The following is a 20097-nucleotide window of genomic DNA, read 5'->3' on the forward strand; positions in this document are numbered from 1 at the left end:
GTCTGCCCCCTGGTGGTCAGTGCACGTCATAGCGACTGATCGACCAGTCGACTGTCTGCCCCCTGGTGGTCAGTGCACGTCATAGCGACTGATGGACCAGTCGACTGTCTGCCCCTGGTGGTCAGTGCACGTCATAGCGACTGGTCGACCAGTTGACTGTCTGCCCCCTGGTGGTCAGTGCACGTCATAGTGACTGGTCGACCGGTCGACTGTCTGCCCCCTGGTGGTCAGTGCACGTCATAGCGACTGGTCGACCGGTCGACTGTCTGCCCCCTGGTGGTCAGTGCACGTCACAGCGACTGGTCGACCGGTCGACTGTCTGCCCCCTGGTGGTCAGTGCACGTCACAGCGACTGGTCGACCAGTCGACTGTCTGCCCCCTGGTGGTCAGTGCACGTCACAGCGACTGGTCGACCAGTCGACTGTCTGCCCCCTGGTGGTCAGTGCACGTCATAGCGACTGGTCGACCATTCGACTGTCTGCCCCCTGGTGGTCAGTGCACGTCATAGCGACTGGTCGACCAGTTGACTGTCTGCCCCCTGGTGGTCAGTGCACGTCACAGCGACTGGTTGACCCATCGACTGTCTGCCCCCTGGTGGTCAGTGCACGTCATAGCGACTGGTCGACCATTCGACTGTCTGCCCCCTGGTGGTCAGTGCACGTCACAGCGACTGGTCGACCCGTCGGCTGTCTGCCCCTGGTGGTCAGTGCACGTCACAGCGACTGGTCGACCCGTCGACTGTCTGCCCCCTGGTGGTCAGTGCACGTCACAGCGACTGGTCGACCCGTCGACTGTCTGCCCCCTGGTGGTCAGTGCACGTCACAGCGACTGGTCGACCCGTCGGCTGTCTGCCCCCTGGTGGTCAGTGCACGTCACAGCGCGCGTATGCATATCATTTGCATATTACGCTGTGATTGGTTGCACGGACGCCCGGACGCCCGGACACTGAGCATATCAGGCTTTTATTAGAGAGGCTATTGTCCGCCTCCTGGACCTTCCTCCCTCCGGTGGGTTCTCGGGGCTGACACACCGTGGACCCGCGAGAGACGCCTCCCGTCACCCTGAGACGGTCCCCCACCATCGTTATTCCCGCCGACAGACAAGCCCGCGGACTATTTCTGGGAGCCGCGCCCGGGGCGATAACGATGCTTTTCCCGAGGGACCCGCCTGTCTGCTCTCAGGACGCCGGTCCCCCGTGGGCCACCCATCCGGCGACGGCCCCGGATGAACGCTTCTGGGGGGGGGGTGCCGTCGCCCCCAATCAGCTCCTTGGTCTCTCCCGCGCTGTCCCTGACGCTCCCGGCCCCATTTTAACGTCCCCCGGTTGTTTTTGTCATTTCTGGGCAGAACCAGCCCAGAGCTGTCATTGGGGGGGGGGGGCTGCTGACATGGGAGGGAGGAGGGGGGGTCGTGCCTGTCGAAGGTGCCGTGGAAATTACTCAGGGAGGAGGGGAGACGGTGGCATTACAAAGCCCCGAGGAGTGCCGGCCGGTGTGGCTCAGTGGTTAGAGCGCCGGCCCGCGGACCGAAGGGTCCCGGGTTCGAGTCCCGGCCAAGGGCACAGGCCCGGGTTGCGGGCTGGATCCCCAGTCGGGGGCGTGCAGGAGGCGGCCGGTCCATGATTCTGTCTCATCGTGGATGTTTCTCTCTCTCTCTCTCTCCCTTCCTCTCTGAAATGAATAAAAATATGTTTTAAAAATACAATAAAATATCTCCGTGGATTCAGGACTGGGAAGGGCAATCTACTCGGCAGTTAGGGGCTCGGGGACCGTGTCCCCCCAAAACCCGAAGGCAGATCTTTAGACTGGAATCGATCAAAGTCCCCCCCCCTTCCGGCCCCTGTCCCCCCTACATCAGGCCTGAGGTCCTGGGGTCCTGGGGTCCTGGGGTCCTGGGGTCCTGGGGAGGGAGGCTGCTATGTGAGAAAGCAAACCCCTGAGCTCATCTCCGCTTTCTGAGGCTTCAGGGGACAACACCGCAGGACGGGGGGTTCGTGGGCACCCCATTTTGGGGGGCAACTTTTTCATAGAGGCACCCCATTTTGGTGCCTCTGAGAAGTAAGGAGGCATCGAAGATGTGGGGACGCTGGATTGATGGCTAAGGACAGCCCTGGGCAGCGCGGACATGGGGGACCACTGGGAGGGATAGATAGATAGATGATAGATAGATAGATGATATAGATAGATGATAGATATAGAGGATAGATAGATAGGTAGATAAATAGATAGATAGATAGATAGATAGATACATAGATAGATAGATAGATAGATGATATAGATAGATAATAGATATAGAGGATAGGTAGGTAGATAAATAGATAGATAGATAGATAGATAGATAGATAGATAGATAGATAGATAGATGATATAGATAGATGATAGATATAGATGATAGATAGATAGGTAGATAGATAGATAGATAGATAGATAGATAGATAGATGATATAGATAGATAATAGATATAGATGATAGATAGGTAGATAAATAGATAGATAGATAGATGATAGATGATAGATAGAGAGGGTGTCCCAAAATTCACGCAAGAAGTAATTTTGATAGAAAACACGGGTTTATCATTGAAAATTGAAAATTCTTTATTGATTCATAAAGGACACAGTCTAGGGTTTATGGATGGAATAGCCCATCGGGTCCATGGCCTCCCCGGCTTTGCTGGCACAGACGCAAAGCCGCGGTCTCCATTGGTCTTCCCTGTCCCTGCTCCTGGGCCATCATTGGTCCTTGGGGATGCTGATCGAATCGAAGGGATTGACATCCAAGGGCAACAGACATTAGAATCCGATTCAATAAACCGAGTCAAATCAGGCTTTTATATTTTGTTGCCGTTGTTCAAATCTTGCGTGAATTCTGGGACACCCTATAGATCCATATAGATAAATGCATGGACAATGGATGGACAATATATGGGGACCCCCCCACCACCCGTTTCTGCAGCCGCTGTCACTCGGGGGTGCCACCAGGGCCCGTGGGAAAGCGCACCGGCCCCGCACACGCCCGTCTGACATGAAGGGAGGAGAATTACAGCAATTACCGTGTCTCTGCTCTTGTCACTCACGCCCGAGCGCAGTGCCTGCCGAGCCTGACTTTTCTGCCTGTGGCGTTTCCTCACACGCGGTGTCGGAGGCAAAACAAAAATAGACTCCTCGCCGGAGAAGGGTTGTTCTGGGGCTGGGAGGCGGGAGGCAGCGGCTTTTCAAATTGGGGGGAGGCAGGGGGTCGACGTTGTCTGCTTCTGCGTCTGGTCACCCCTCAGAGGCTGTTTATTTGTGCAACGCAGTGTGTGCATGGAGGGTGTGAGGTGGAGAGTGTGTGCATGGAGAGTGTGCATGGAGAGTGTGCATGGAGGGAGTGAGGTGGAGGGTGTGCATGGAGAGTGTGCATGGAGAGTGTGCATGGAGGGTGTGCATGGAGAGTGTGCATGGAGGGTGTGAGGTGGAGAGTGTGCATGGAGGGTGTGAGGTGGAGAGTGTGCATGGAGGGTGTGCATGGAGGGTGTGAGGTGGAGAGTGTGCATGGAGGGTGTGTGTGGAGGGTGTGAGGTGGAGAGTGTGCATGGAGGGTGTGTGTGGAGAGTGTGCATGGAGGGTGTGCATGGAGGGTGTGCATGGAGAGTGTGCATGGAGAGTGTGTGTGGAGTGTGTGCATGGAGGGTGTGTGTGGAGAGTGTGCATGGAGGGTGTGCATGGAGGGTGTGCATGGAGAGTGTGCATGGAGAGTGTGTGTGGAGTGTGTGCATGGAGAGTGTGAGGTGGAGGGTGTGCATGGAGGGTGTGAGGTGGAGAGTGTGCATGGAGGGTGTGCATGGAGGGTGTGCATGGAGGGTGTGCATGGAGAGTGTGCATGGAGGGTGTGTGTGGAGTGTGTGCATGGAGAGTGTGAGGTGGAGGGTGTGCATGGAGGGTGTGAGGTGGAGAGTGTGCATGGAGGGTGTGTGTGGAGAGTGTGCATGGAGGGTGTGCATGGAGGGTGTGCATGGAGAGTGTGCATGGAGAGTGTGTGTGGAGTGTGTGCATGGAGAGTGTGCATGGAGGGTGTGCATGGAGGGTGTGTGTGGAGTGTGTGCATGGAGGGTGTGCATGGAGGGTGTGCATGGAGGGTGTGCATGGAGAGTGTGAGGTGGAGGGTGTGCATGGAGGGTGTGAGGTGGAGAGTGTGCATGGAGGGTGTGTGTGGAGTGTGTGCATGGAGAGTGTGCATGGAGAGTGTGCATGGAGAGTGTGAGGTGGAGGGTGTGCATGGAGGGTGTGAGGTGGAGAGTGTGCATGGAGGGTGTGTGTGGAGAGTGTGCATGGAGGGTGTGCATGGAGGGTGTGCATGGAGAGTGTGCATGGAGAGTGTGTGTGGAGTGTGTGCATGGAGAGTGTGCATGGAGGGTGTGCATGGAGGGTGTGTGTGGAGTGTGTGCATGGAGGGTGTGCATGGAGGGTGTGCATGGAGGGTGTGCATGGAGAGTGTGAGGTGGAGGGTGTGCATGGAGGGTGTGAGGTGGAGAGTGTGCATGGAGGGTGTGTGTGGAGTGTGTGCATGGAGAGTGTGCATGGAGAGTGTGCATGGAGAGTGTGAGGTGGAGGGTGTGCATGGAGGGTGTGAGGTGGAGAGTGTGCATGGAGGGTGTGTGTGGAGAGTGTGCATGGAGGGTGTGTGTGGAGTGTGTGCATGGAGAGTGTGCATGGAGAGTGTGAGGTGGAGGGTGTGCATGGAGGGTGTGAGGTGGAGAGTGTGCATGGAGAGTGTGCATGGAGAGTGTGCATGGAGGGTGTGTGTGGAGTGTGTGCATGGAGTGTGTGAGGTGGAGAGTGTGCATGGAGGGTGTGCATGGAGAGTGTGCATGGAGGGTGTGCATGGAGGGTGTGCATGGAGGGTGTGAGGTGGAGAGTGTGCATGGAGGGTGTGCATGGAGAGTGTGCATGGAGGGTGTGCATGGAGGGTGTGCATGGAGAGTGTGCATGGAGAGTGTGCATGGAGTGTGTGCATGGAGAGTGTGCATGGAGGGTGTGAGGTGGAGAGTGTGCATGGAGGGTGTGCATGGAGAGTGTGCATGGAGGGTGTGCATGGAGGGTGTGCATGGAGAGTGTGCATGGAGTGTGTGCATGGAGGGTGTGCATGGAGAGTGTGCATGGAGGGTGTGCATGGAGAGTGTGCATGGAGGGTGTGCATGGAGGGTGTGCATGGAGGGTGTGAGGTGGAGAGTGTGCATGGAGTGTGTGCATGGAGGGTGTGCATGGAGTGTGTGTGTGGAGCGTGTGAGGTGGAGTGTGTGCATGGAGAGTGTGCATGGAGTGTGTGTGTGGAGGGTGTGCATGGAGGGTGTGCATGGAGTGTGTGCATGGAGTGTGTGCATGGAGTGTGTGTGTGGAGGGTGTGAGGTGGAGAGTGTGCATGGAGGGTGTGCATGGAGAGTGTGCATGGAGGGTGTGCATGGAGGGTGTGCATGGAGAGTGTGCATGGAGTGTGTGCATGGAGGGTGTGCATGGAGAGTGTGCATGGAGGGTGTGCATGGAGAGTGTGCATGGAGTGTGTGCATGGAGAGTGTGCATGGAGTGTGTGAGGTGGAGGGTGTGCATGGAGGGTGTGCATGGAGTGTGTGCATGGAGGGTGTGCATGGAGAGTGTGCATGGAGGGTGTGCATGGAGGGTGTGAGGTGGAGAGTGTGCAGGGGAGAGCAGTTAGGGGCGATCAGGCTGGCAGGCAGAGTGGTTAGGGGCGATCAGGCAGGCAGGCAGAGTGGTTTGGGGCGATCAGGCCGGCAGGCAGGTGAGCGGTTAGGAGCCAGTAGTCCCGGATGGCGAGAGGGATGTCCGACTGCTGGTTCCGGGCCTAAACCGGCAGTCGGACATCCCCTGAGGGGTCCCGGACTGGAGAGGGTGCCGGCCAGGCTGAGGGACCCCCCCCCCCCATGCACGAATTTCATGCACCGGACAGCTAGTCCAGCAATCATCACAGTCAGGATCCCTTGGTGAAGGACTATGATTCTCGAAGTGTTTTCCTGAGAACCCCTTAAAAACGCCCCCAAGGGGGGCATTGGGTGCTGCTTCCGGATCCTTCTCTCCCTTCCCCAGGCTCCCCAAGCCTGTCCATTTCCACGTGTTCTAACCCCAAATGCTGAGTCCTGGAGCGTGTCCCGTGGGAGTCACAGATGCTCCCCTGTGGTGTCTGCAGACGGTGTGTCTGCTCACCTCCGGCTTCGGCCACAAGACAGGGCCCTGCTGACGGGACACTGCTCCCTTCTCCTCCGAATGCGAAATAAGTCATTCCTGCCCCTTTTGACCCAAAATTCATGCAACCTGCACCCCTTTCCTCTTGCAATACCTGGTGTTGGATCTGCACAGACAGAGGACACCTTTGAGCACAGGTATCTCTCACCTGCACCCCCAGCACCTGGCACAGGTATCTCTCACCTGCACCCCCAGCTCCTGGCACAGGTATCTCTCACCTGCACCCCCAGCACCTGGCACAGGTATCTCTCACCTGCACCCCCAGCTCCTGGCACAGGTATCTCTCACCTGCACCCCCAGCACCTGGCACAGGTATCTCTCACCTGCACCCCCAGCTCCTGGCACAGGTATCTCTCACCTGCACCCCCAGCTCCTGGCACAGGTATCTCTCACCTGCACCCCCAGCTCCTGGCACAGGTATCTCTCACCTGCACCCCCAGCTCCTGGCACAGGTATCTCTCACCTGCACCCCCAGCTCCTGGCACAGGTATCTCTCACCTGCACCCCCAGCTCCTGGCACAGGTATATCTCACCTGCACCCCCAGCACCTGGCACAGGTATCTCTCACCTGCACCCCCAGCACCTGGCACAGGTATCTCTCACCTGCACCCCCAGCTCCTGGCACAGGTATCTCTCACCTGCACCCCCAGCTCCTGGCACAGGTATATCCATGCTCAAGAGATGTTGGCGCATGTCTTTGGGGCCAGAGGTGGTGAGTGAATGAATGAATGAAGGAACGAATGAATTGAATCCAGGGCCGCCTTCGCCTGCTCGCGCCCCCGGAGGCCTGGCACCCTCTGTCCACACCTGGCCTCACGGAGTCCAGTGCGTTGCGCTCCCCACACACCTCGTACCTTCCCCGCTGGGCGGGCCGATGACAGGTTTTGCGGGTCCCTCGAGGGGCCCCCAGAACTCGCAGCCGCAGCCCGTGGGTGGGGCGCGCGCGCGCGGCAGGAAGGTGGCCAGGTCAGCGCGCGGGGACCGGGCCTGGCGGATTCTGGGCCAAGCGGCCAACTCCTGCTTCTGTTCTCATCCAGAGCAGGACACAGGGTCCTCGTGTCCTGCCCCCCATCCTGCCCCCTCCCCCCTGTCCTGCCCCCCTGCCTCCCCCCTCCCCTCCTCACCCCCTCCCCACCCAGTGCGCGCGCGCCTGCACCCCTCCCCATGCACAGTCCGCGCTGGAGGTGGGTGGGGGCGCGCGGGGGAGGGTGGTTGGCGGTGCCGAGCGCAGAGGTGGCCTCCTGGCCTGTGTCCAGCCAGGGCCGAGCTCAGCCCTCTAGCCCCAAGCTACGCCTCGGGCCAGGAGGCTGAGCCTCCATGGCGAGGCCAGAGGCAGGCGCGGGTAGCATTCCCTCCCCCCTCGCCCTGGGGGGCCCTACCCCCCTGCTCTCTGGCGGGCGGGGGTTCCTGCGCCTCGGCTCCCCAATTAGCCTGCTCCCCACATCCCCAAACCTGTGCCTCCCCCACCCCGCCCTGTGCTCCCGCCTCCTCCCCCCTCCGGCCTGCAGACAACCCATTCTTTCCATTTCTCTGGCTTCCCAGCGGTAGCCTGGCAAGCGACTCAGGGAGTTTAGAGAATTTGGGGTACACCCCCTGCCCCTGCCCCCTCCCCACTGTCAACCCTGGGCGGTCAGCGTGGATGCCTCATTGGGGGGGGGGCATGAATGGGTCCCTGGAGAGAGGCAGTACAAGCCCCCACCAAAGACTGATGAATAACCCCCCCCCTTCCTTGGGGGGTTACCCTTGGAGTCCTGTGGTTTGACAGTGAATTGGGGGAGGGGCGCGCGCAGTGTCTGGGTGGCAGAGACAAGCTGTGACCTCCCCGTGCGCCCTGGGAGGCCGCTCCGGGGTGGGGGGTCCCCAGGGGCCTTGGGGTTACCGGGATGGGGAGATTGGACCCCAAAATTCTTAGAGCCCCCCTCCCCCCAGCGCCCTGACGCCTGCGCGCCCCCAGATGAGCTGTGGGCACGTACAGTGGGGCCTGTTTTCTGAGGGCTGTTGGGTTCCAGGGCAGCCCCAGAGGTGGGGGTTTGGGGAAAGGGGTCGCCATGTGCCTTCTGCAGAAATCGGGCTCCCCAATTTCCAGGAGGAGGAGGAGGAGGGCGGACAGGCGGCCCTTCCCTGGAATATATATATTTTTTTCCCTAAAGATATTGGCACGTGGAAGTCGAAGCCAACGGGAAGGCACTGCTGGAGCGCAGAGCGCAGGGGTTTCCGGAGGTGCCAAGCCCTTCAGCGTGATAACCATCAGGCTTCCCTGAGTTGGGATGGACCGACCCCGCTGCCAAGTCTGGGCGGGGAGCCGAGGAGGGTGCACCAGAGAAGCTCCCTCCATATGCGCCTGGCACCGGAGCCTGCACCGGGGGCCGAAGGCATCGCGCGCGCGCACGGGCACCGGTCCAACCAACAGGGCCCCGCGGGGACCGCGCCCTGGGCGCGCCGCGTGCGCACCCGGGAGGCCTGCGACCCGCTGTCAGCAGCACCAGAACCAGCACCAGCACCAGCGGGCCTGGCGGACGCCAGCTTCCCGCCCAGGGGCCGCTGTCCGCGCGGGAGACAGAAAGTCTGGCTGCCTCCCTCGCGTCTTGTCGCTTCCATTTGCATTTGGAAATTGGAGGAATGGTTCTTCCGTTTGTTTTTTTTCCTCCCCCGGATCCAGCTTCTTTCCCCAAAGCGCTGGGTAGGGGTGGAGGTGAGGGGGGGACCCTGTGCGTAAAAGGGAGGCGGATTTGGAGAGGTGGTGCGTGCGCCGGGAGCAGGAAGAAGTTAGGATGGAACCCTGACCCCCTACCCCCCCCCCCCCCCAACAAAAGAGCGAATCAAATCCAAACACACCCCATGCTGATGGATTCTTTGGGACATTTAATGGCTGAGAAATTGCTCCCGGAGCGCGTGTAGGAAGGAGATGGCTGTATGGTTGGTTTGGTGCGAGAGGTGGGGGTGTGGGTGGTGGGGGGGGAGGCTCCAGAAAAAAAAACCCCAAAACCCACAAGAAAACACACGACCCTTCCTTGAGGTGTTTGCCATCCGTGCTCAACGGCCTGGCTTCCTGCAAAAAATAAAAATAAAAATAAAAATAATGTTTTCCTTCAATAAAACAGACAGTGAGGGTCCCGCGATTCAGTCAAGTTTGATGGGGACCAAAATACAGGGCGAGGGAGGAGGCGGCAAAAAAAGGGGCGAGGAAATAGCGCTGCTTCCTACAAAGTATATGGTATTATTATTATTATTATTATTATTATTATTATTGCATGGGTGGCTAGCTTAGGACACCCTCTCTCCCCTCCCCTCCTGCCTCTCCTTGCACACATACATCCTGGGATTTCTGGCCAAAGGGAGGCCAAATGGAAGAAAAATAACCTGCATTTTTTTTCTTTTCTTTTCCAGGCAAAGCCCTGACTAATATTGGAGATGTCGCCGTGGCCGCCAGAACCCATCTCGTCCGTCCAGGAGTTTGGAAACACTCACAGGATGTCGTGGGTCCGTGGCTGCCCCCAGTAAGACGGGTGACAAATGCAGGTTTTTACAGGGAAAACAGCCAGGGCGGAGGGCGGGGGAGGGAGAACCGTAGGAAGGCTTTTCTGTGAATTGCTGACCCCGATCCACCGATCGATCGATCGGGATAAATATTTAATGGGCGGGGAGGGCCAGGGCGGCGATTGTGGTTAAAACGGCTCATGGATCAGCAGAAAGAAAAAGAAAGAAAGAAAGAGAAAAAAAATACAACAATGACCCAGGAACGTTCTCCGGTTTGTGGTTTTTTTATTAATAACAAAAGGGTCGTTGGAATGACAGGCCCCGAGGGAAGAGGCAATTCCGGATCCTGTTTGCTTCCTGGATTTCTGGGGGCACAGTGTGTGTGTGTGTGGGGGGGGGTCCTGGTTGGGGACAGGGATCTGGGGGGACAGGGATCTGGGGGAGACAGGGATCTGGGGGGACAGGGATCTGGGGGGACAGGGATCTGGGGGGGTCCTGGTTGGGGACAGGGATCTGGGAGGACAGGGATCTGGGGGGACAGGGATCTAGGGGGGACAGGGATCTGGGGGAACAGGGATCTGGGGGGGTCCTGGTTGGGGACCGGGATCTGGGGGGTCCTGGTTGGGGACAGGGATCTTGGGGGGACAGGGATCTGGGGGGACAGGTATCTGGGGGGGTCCTGGTTGGGGACAGGGATCTTGGGGGGACAGGGATCTGGGGGGGGCAGGGATCTGGGGGGACAGGGATCTAGGAGGGACAGGGATCTGGGGGGACAGGGATCTGGGGGACAGGGATCTGGGGGGACAGGGATCTGGGGGACAGGGATCCGGGGGGACAGGGATCTGGGGGGACAGGGATTGGGGGGACAGGGATTGGGGGACAGGGATCTGGGGGGGCAGGGACCTGGGGGGACAGGGATCTGGGGGGCACAGGGATCTGGGGGGACAGGGATCTGGGGGGGACAGGGACTGGGCAGGGGACGGCCCCCCATTCCCGCCCCCCAGTCCTGTGGGAGCCAAGCCTAGCCTGCCCTTCAGAGCTCAGGGCTGGGACTGGGTTTAAATTTAAAGGACGGACATTCCTGGGTCCAGAGCAGCTCCGTTCCCCTGGCCCCAGGACAGGGAAGGAACGCCTGGCCGGTCAGTACCTGGCAGGAATGAAATAGAGCGAATGTTAAATATTGACGGATGCAGGGAGCCTCTCTCTTAGCATTAGAGAGAGAGAGAGAGAGAGAGAGAGAGAGAGAGAGAGAGAGACCAAGGGGGGGGGGGGAGGGAGAGAGAAGCACCACTCATTAAAATTCTCCCTGACTCCCATCTCCAAAGCCAGATGGTTTTATAAAATCCAAAAACAACGCCCCTGCCCACTGCTGCCCCTTGGGGGGTGTCTCTCCCGCCCGGGGTGCCCCCCACCCCCGGGGAACCTGGGGGCCTTTGGTGGCCCAGGGTCGGCTGTGTCCACAGTGTCTGCACCCGGTTTCCTGGGGACCCAGGGTGGGCCCGGAGCCTCTGGTCGTCTTCCTTGGATGCCCAGGCCTTTCACGTGGGTGTACTGGCCCATTTCTCTCCTGCAAAAGGGGGCGAGGAGGGGGGACCCCCAAAGGAAACAGGGAAGGAGAGAACCCCTTCACCACCAGCAGCACCCGGGTCCTGCCTGCCATCACCGCCCCGGCCAGCAGGGTGCATCCGGGAAAGGCCCCTTCTAGCCTTTATCAATGGCTCCTGGGACCATATGGCCATGCTTGCTGGCTCAGCCGGGGTCCTGGGTCCTGGGGTGAGGTGGGGTGAGGGGGGCGACACCTCCAGCTTGGAAACAGCCAGCCTGTCCAGGGCCTCATCTGAGGAAAGGTCCCCAGAATTTGTGGGGCGCAGGGAGACTGAGCCAGGTTGGAGGGGGGTAGGGGCAGGTGCCTGTGAGCCCTGGGGATGGGGTGTCTGGAAGGGGACGCCTCCCTTTGGGGCCCCGTGCTGGCCTTTTGGGGTACACCCCGTGGAAGGGCCTCAGAACCCCACTCTGACTGGGGGAGGGTGCTCGCATCTCCCCCCCACTGGGCGCTTGGCTGTTTGCTGCAAACTCCAGGAGCAAATTTTTTGTTTCAAAACAATGCTGCCTCCCTCCTCTTTCGTCCCCCCTCAGACAAGCTCTCCTGGCATTTTTTTTTAAATAATTTTTTTCTTTTTATTGCATTTTTGTGGAAACTCCAGGGTGAAGAGGGACTCCTTGCCTGTCTGGACAGCCGGGCGCGTAAAGGCCAGAACCTTATAGTAAGTCCTGGCTGCGAACCCACAACCGGTACAAACTCCGGCGTGTGTGCAAGGCAGTTTATTCCAGAAAGTAGACCCTGTGAGTTACGCTCGTCCCCCCCCTCTCTCCACCCCAGAACGTCTTTCTAGGGTAGCGGGTGTGTTTGTTACTGGGAAACCCCATTTGGGCTCAGGCCGCCTGTGGCTGGGTCCAATCAGGAAGGCAGGGTTGCATCCTACAAGGTGTTAATTGAGAAGCCAGCCCCCCAAAAAGACAAGGCGCTTACAAGCATCAAGTTCTGTCTCCCAGCAAGGTGCAGGGGGCAGGGGTACAAAGGGGAAAGGGCTGGGGTGTTACATGCAGCTCTGGGGGTCCAAAGACATCACCTGTTGTCCCTCGTCCTCAGGCGAGGAGATGATGTGGGTGAGATGATGTGGGCGAGACGATGTGGGTGAGACGATGTGGGTGAGACGATGTGGGTGAGATGATGTGGACGAGATGATGTGGGTGAGGTGATGTCGGTGAGATGATGTGGACGAGATGATGTGGGTGAGATGGTGTGGACGAGATGATGTGGGTGAGATGATGTGGGTGAGATGATGTGGACGAGATGATGTGGGTGAGATGATGTGGGTGAGATGGTGTGGACGAGATGATGTGGGTGAGATGATGTGGACGAGATGATGTGGACGAGATGATGTGGACGAGATGATGTGGACGAGATGATGTGGGTGAGATGATGTGGACGAGATGATGTGGGTGAGATGATGTGGAGGAGATGATGTGGGTGAGATGATGTGGGTGAGATGATGTGGGCGAGATGATGTGGGTGAGATGATGTGGGTGAGATGATGTGGACGAGACGATGTGGGTGAGATGATGTGGGTGAGATGGTGTGGACGAGATGATGTGGACGAGATGATGTGGGTGAGATGATGTGGACGAGACGATGTGGGTGAGATGATGTGGGTGAGATGGTGTGGACGAGATGATGTGGGTGAGATGATGTGGGTGAGATGATGTGGGTGAGACGATGTGGGTGAGATGATGTGGACGAGATGATGTGGACGAGATGATGATGGTGAGATGATGTGGGTGAGATGATGTGGGCGAGATGATGTGGACGAGATGATGTGGACGAGATGATGTGGGTGAGATGATGTGGACGAGACGATGTGGGTGAGATGATGTGGGCGAGAGGATGTGGGTGAGATGATGTGGGTGAGATGATGTGGGTGAGATGATGTGGACGAGATGATGTGGACGAGATGATGTGGGTGAGATGATGTGGGTGAGATGATGTGGGTGAGATGATGTGGGCGAGATGATGTGGACGAGATGATGTGGGTGAGATGATGTGGACGAGATGATGTGGGCGAGACGATGTGGACGAGATGATGTGGGTGAGATGATGTGGACGAGATGATGTGGACGAGATGATTTGGGTGAGATGATGTGGACGAGATGATGTGGACGAGATGATTTGGGTGAGATGATGTGGACGAGATGATGTGGACGAGATGATGTGGGTGAGATGATGTGGGTGAGATGATGTGGGTGAGATGATGTGGGCGAGATGATGTGGACGAGATGATGTGGGTGAGATGATGTGGACGAGATGATGTGGGCGAGACGATGTGGACGAGATGATGTGGGTGAGATGATGTGGACGAGATGATGTGGACGAGATGATTTGGGTGAGATGATGTGGACGAGATGATGTGGACGAGATGATGTGGGTGAGATGATGTGGACGAGATTATGTGGGCGAGATGATGTGGGTGAGATGATGTGGGTGAGATGATGTGGGTGAGATGATGTGGGTGAGATGATGTGGATGAGATGATGTGGGCGAGATGATGTGGGTGAGGTGATGTGGGTGAGATGATGTGGGTGAGATGATGTGGGTGAGATGATGTGGACGAGATGATGTGGGTGAGATGATGTGGGTGAGATGATGTGGGTGAGATGATGTGGGTGAGACGATGTGGGTGAGATGATGTGGGTGAGATGATGTGGGCGAGATGATGTGGATGAGATGATGTGGGTGAGATGATGTGGGTGAGATGATGTGGGCGAGATGATGTGGGTGAGATGATGTGGACGAGATGATGTGGGTGAGATGATGTGGACGAGATGATGTGGGTGAGATGATGTGGGCGAGATGATGTGGGTGAGATGATGTGGACGAGATGATGTGGACGGGATGATGTGGGTGAGATGATGTGGGCGAGATGATGTGGGTGAGATGATGTGGACGAGATGATGTGGGTGAGATGATGTGGACGAGATGATGTGGGTGAGATGATGTGGGTGAGATGATGTGGACGAGATGATGTGGACGAGACGATGTGGACGAGACGATGTGGGTGAGATGATGTGGGTGAGATGATGTGGGTGAGATGATGTGGACGAGATGATGTGGACGAGATGATGTGGGTGAGATGATGTGGGTGAGATGATGTGGGTGAGATGATGTGGACGAGATGATGTGGACGAGATGATGTGGGTGAGATGATGTGGGTGAGGTGATGTGGGTGAGATGATGTGGGTGAGATGATGTGGGTGAGATGATGTGGATGAGACGATGTCGGTGAGATGATGTGTGTGAGGTGATGTGGGTGAGGTGATGTGGGTGAGATGATGTGGACGAGATGATGTGGGTGAGATGATGTCGGTGAGATGATGTGGGCGAGATGATGTGGACGAGATGATGTGGGTGAGATGATGTGGGTGAGATGATGTGGACGAGATGATGTGGATGAGATGATGTGGGTGAGATGATGTGGGTGAGGTGATGTGGGTGAGATGATGTGGGTGAGATGATGTGGGTGAGACGATGTGGGTGAGACGATGTGGGTGAGATGATGTGTGTGAGATGATGTTGGTGAGGTGATGTGGGTGAGACGATGTGGACGAGATGATGTGGGTGAGATGATGTGGACGAGATGATGTGGGTGAGATGATGTGGGTGAGATGATGTGTGTGAGATGATGTGGACGAGATGATGTGGGTGAGATGATGTGGGTGAGATGATGTGGGTGAGATGATGTGGGTGAGATGATGTGGGTGAGATGATGTGGGTGAGACGATGTGGGTGAGACGATGTGGGTGAGATGATGTGGGTGAGATGATGTGGGTGAGATGATGTGGATGAGACGATGTCGGTGAGATGATGTGTGTGAGGTGATGTTGGTGAGGTGATGTGGGTGAGACGATGTGGACGAGATGATGTGGGTGAGATGATGTGGACGAGATGATGTGGGTGAGATGATGTGGGTGAGATGATGTGTGTGAGATGATGTGGACGAGATGATGTGGGTGAGATGATGTGGGTGAGATGATGTGGGTGAGATGATGTGGGTGAGATGATGTGGGTGAGATGATGTGGGTGAGACGATGTGGGTGAGACGATGTGGGTGAGATGATGTGGGTGAGATGATGTGGGTGAGATGATGTGGGTGAGATGATGTGGGTGAGATGATGTGGGTGAGATGATGTGGGCGAGATGATGTGGACGAGATGATGTGGGTGAGATGATGTGGACGAGATGATGTGGGTGAGATGATGTGGGTGAGATGATGTGGGTGAGATGATGTGGGTGAGATGATGTGGACGAGATGATGTGGGTGAGATGATGTGGGTGAGATGATGTGGGTGAGATGATGTGGGTGAGATGATGTGGACGAGATGATGTGGGTGAGATGATGTGGGTGAGATGATGTCGGTGAGATGATGTGGGTGAGATGATGTGGGTGAGATGATGTGGGTGAGATGATGTGGGTGAGATGATGTGGATGAGATGATGTGGGTGAGACGATATGGGTGAGATGATGTGTGTGAGACGATGTGGGTGAGATGATGTGGGTGAGATGATGTGGGTGAGATGATGTCGGTGAGATGATGTGGGTGAGATGATGTGGACGAGATGATGTCGGTGAGATGATGTGGGTGAGATGATGTGGATGAGATGATGTGGGTGAGATAATGTGGGTGAGATGATGTGGGTGAGATGATGTGGGTGAGATGATGTGGATGAGACGATGTCGGTGAGATGATGTGTGTGAGGTGATGTCGGTGAGGTGATGTGGGTGAGATGATGTGGACGAGATGATGTGGACGAGATGATGTGGGTGAGATGATGTGGACGAGATGATGTGGGTGAGATGATGTGGGTGAGATGATGTGTGTGAGATGATGTGGACGAGATGATGTGGGTGAGATGATGTGGGTGAGATGATGTGGGTGAGATGATGTGGGTGAGATGATGTGGGTGAGACGATGTGGGTGAGACGATGTGGGTGAGATGATGTGGGTGAGATGATGTGGGTGAGATGATGTGGGTGAGATGATGTGGGTGAGATGATGTGGTCGAGATGATGTGGGTGAGATGATGTGGGTGAGATGATGTGGACGAGATGATGTGGGTGAGATGATGTGGGTGAGATGATGTGGGTGAGATGATGTGGGTGAGATGATGTGGACGAGATGATGTGGGTGAGATGATGTGGGTGAGATGATGTCGGTGAGATGATGTGGGTGAGATGATGTGGGTGAGGTGATGTGGGTGAGATGATGTGTGTGAGACGATGTGGGTGAGATGATGTGGGTGAGATGATGTGGGTGAGATGATGTCGGTGAGATGATGTGGGTGAGATGATGTGGACGAGATGATGTCGGTGAGATGATGTGGGTGAGATGATGTGGGTGAGATGATGTGGGTGAGATGATGTGGGTGAGATGATGTGGATGAGATGATGTGGGTGAGATGATGTGGGTGAGATGATGTGGGTGAGATGATGTGGGTGAGATGATGTGGGTGAGATGATGTGGGTGAGATGATGTGGGTGAGATGATGTGGGTGAGATGATGTGGGTGAGACGATATGGGTGAGATGATGTGGGTGAGACGATGTGGGTGAGATGATGTGGGTGAGATGATGTGGACGAGATGATGTTTTGACTCCTGGTGGGTCGGCCTGACCCTGGGTATCGGTTCCCTTTGCTGGATTCACAGCTGAGTCACCTCCCCATCGCTTCCCACAGGCCTTGCAAAGGAATACTCAGAAAAACACAATCCCCTCTTCACCTAAGTAAATGTGTTCTAAGATATAAAATAGTAGGATTATTATTTTTTGTCAGATTCATTCAGGGGCTCTATCTATCAGATTTTAAGTCATTTTTAGGAATCGTAGATGCTCCCATTTCAACGCCCTGGAGGCACCCTAGCTAGCGCCCATGTTCCCACCAGACACTACAAAGCTGTGAATTGCTATCCTGGCCTCCATCCTGGCCCTTCCTCCCCGTCCCAGGAAGCGCCTGAGAAGTTCCAACAAAGGCCCCATATCCCCCCAGAAAGGAGGGGTGTTTCCCCTTCCCCTCTGGCCTGCCCACCACCCCCAAATGTACCATTTCACAGTGCACCGACCCTGTGATCTCGGGGAGCACCTTCAGGTAGCAAAACTACCTGACAGGTTGGGTCCTTGTTTGGGCTAAAATATAAGGAGGAACATGAATAGTTGTCTGTCTTTAATTTTATTTATTATTTTTAAATTATACATATATTGATTATTAATTTGGGATGGCAAACCCACTTTATCTTGTTCGTTCTGCTTTTATTTTTAATATATATATATATCTTTATGGATTTCAGAGAGAGGAAGGGAGAGGGAGAGAAATATCTATGGTGAGAGAGAATCATGGATCGGCTGCCTCCTGCACGCCCCCTACTGGCGATCGGGTGCCCTGACCGGGGTGGGGGTGAGGGAATTGAACCTTGACCTCCTGGTTCATATAGGTCAGCGGTTCTCAACCTGTGGGTCGCGATCCCTTTGGGGGATCCAACGCCCCTTTCCCAGGGGTCGCCTGAGACCGTCGGAAAACACATCTATAATCACATATTGTTTTTGTGATCGATCCCTGAGCTTTCATGATGTTCCATGTGTCACCATGAAAATCCATCCTGCAGATCAGATGTTTCCATGACGATTCGTAACAGCAGCCACATGACAGCGATGACGCGGCCACGAGAATAATGTTATGGTTGGGGGTCCCCACAGCATGGGGAGCTGCATTCAAGGGCCGCGGCCTGAGGAAGGTTGAGAACCACGGATGTAGGTTGACCTCCAACCACTGAGCCACACCAGCCGGGCTGGTGTCTGTCTTTAAAAGGGGAGTAAACTGTGCGCCACGGGCCCAGGAGAGGAAGAGGAGAAAGTTGGGGAGATTCCTGGAGGCGCCAGACCCTGGTCTGAGCAGGGTTCCTTGGGGAGTGGGGGTGGCGGGGGGCGGGGGGGGGCAAGCTTGGGGTCCCCATCTCAGGTCTGGCAGGGTCCAGACCCTATGGATCTGCAGGGAAGGCCGGGTCCCTGTAGGTTTTTTTGGGGGGGGGGGGAGCGCAGCAGCTTGGGGGCTCACTCCCAGGTCCCTGGAGATCTGGCCTGTGGCAGGCTCGGTGAGGGGAGAAAAGAGATCGTGCCACTCAGAACCCCAGACATTTGCCCTGGCCCGGAGCCCCTCCATCATAGTCGGGTGTCCCCAAAGAAGACCTCCCTTGCAGGCGGGTTCCCCAGACTCGGTTGGAGCCCCAAGACGCGCATTTCCCGCCCCTCGGCCTGCTGTGGGGTGGCAAGGGTTGCCCACGCCTGGGCCGCCACGCGCCCGCCTCCCCCGCGCGCCCTGCCCTGCGCGCCCGGCTCCGGAGGCAGGAGGGCCCGGCGCGCGTGCCTCCTCCTCCCGCGGCCGCCCGCCTGCATAATGGATGAGCGGCGATTTGTAATTCCGTGTGATACCCGCGCGCCGCCTCCTCCGCTTTGATTCGCGGGGCCGCGGCCGACAAAGCCCTGTTTGTTCCGTGGCGAGGGCTCCCTTCTTCTTCCGTCTTTCGAGAGAGAGAGAGAGAGAGAGAGAGAGAGAGAGAGAGAGAGAGAGAGAGAGACCGGCTGCTCTCCAATTCCCCCGGCTCCCCTCCGTGCGCCCGGAGCGCAGCACGCGGGGCTGAGCAGCTGGGACCCGGAGCGCAGAGGCGCGGGTGCCGTACAGCGCTCCCGGAGGAAGGATGAAGGCGGGGGGGGGAGAGAGAGAGAGAGAGAGAGAGAGAGAGAGAGAGAGAGAGAGAGAGAGAGAGAAGGGAGGGATGAAGAGAGGCAGGGAGGAAAAGCTAGGGTCTGTGCCCTGCCTCTTGGGGAGACACCCCCCCACCCCCGCACATACACACCCAGATCTCTCTCCACACTTGGATGAGAGAAACCGGATCCCTGCGTCCCAAAGGCAAGACGCCTGGGCATTTTCCTCTCTTTCTAATAAAAATTATTACCATTGTAGCCGTTCCCAGCCCGGCTCCCCGAGAAATGTAACCAATTTGGTGCCTGGGATGGATCGGTTGTTAGCGACCCGGGTCCTACAGCGGTGCGCACCCCGCTCCCCTCCCGGGGATAGGACCATCCCTGCTCACTTTGGAAAACTCTCCTAATCCTGACATTTCCCTCCCTCCCCCCAGATCAAGGCTCCCTCCCCCGCAACACACACAGACATGCACGCGACCCCCGGGCACCCGTAATATTCCGGATAAATCCTTCCCGTTTCCTTCGCGCGTCGCCAAATGAGACCGATAGTCGGCTCCGGAGATGAGGTGCCCCGGATCCTGGGCCTGAGGACACAGACGTCCCAACTTCAGAAAATGCGAAATCAAACTCTCCCAAATCAAACAAACAAACAAACAAACAAAACCCCAAAAACCACACACACACACAAACACACACACACACACACGCACCATCCCTCTCTCCCCCTCCCCAAACCTCGCCTTAGTTCCAGCGTGGGAATGGAGGGGGGGAGGTCGGGGGAGGGGGAAAGACGGAGGGGAAAGAAAGGCAGGGGGAGAGAGAGAGCGAGGGGAAAAAAAAAAAAAAAAAACAGGGAAAAGGAGAAAAAAGTCAACTTTCTTTCCAGATGGAGTTTTGCACCCAACGAGCTGGTCTTGGCTTCGGCGATTGTCCAACGCGTTCCCGTGTCGCCGCTGCCGTGAAGCGAAATGGTTTCCTCCCAAGCGCTTTGGAGAGGGAGGGGCGCGTGGGAATGGGGGGCTTGCCAGGGACACCCGTGACATAGCCCAAATGTTATATATATATTTCCCCCCTAAATAAA

This window comes from Myotis nattereri (assembly GCF_964212035.1).
Source record: "Myotis nattereri genome assembly, chromosome: Y".
NCBI classification, from domain to species: Eukaryota; Metazoa; Chordata; class Mammalia; order Chiroptera; family Vespertilionidae; genus Myotis; species Myotis nattereri.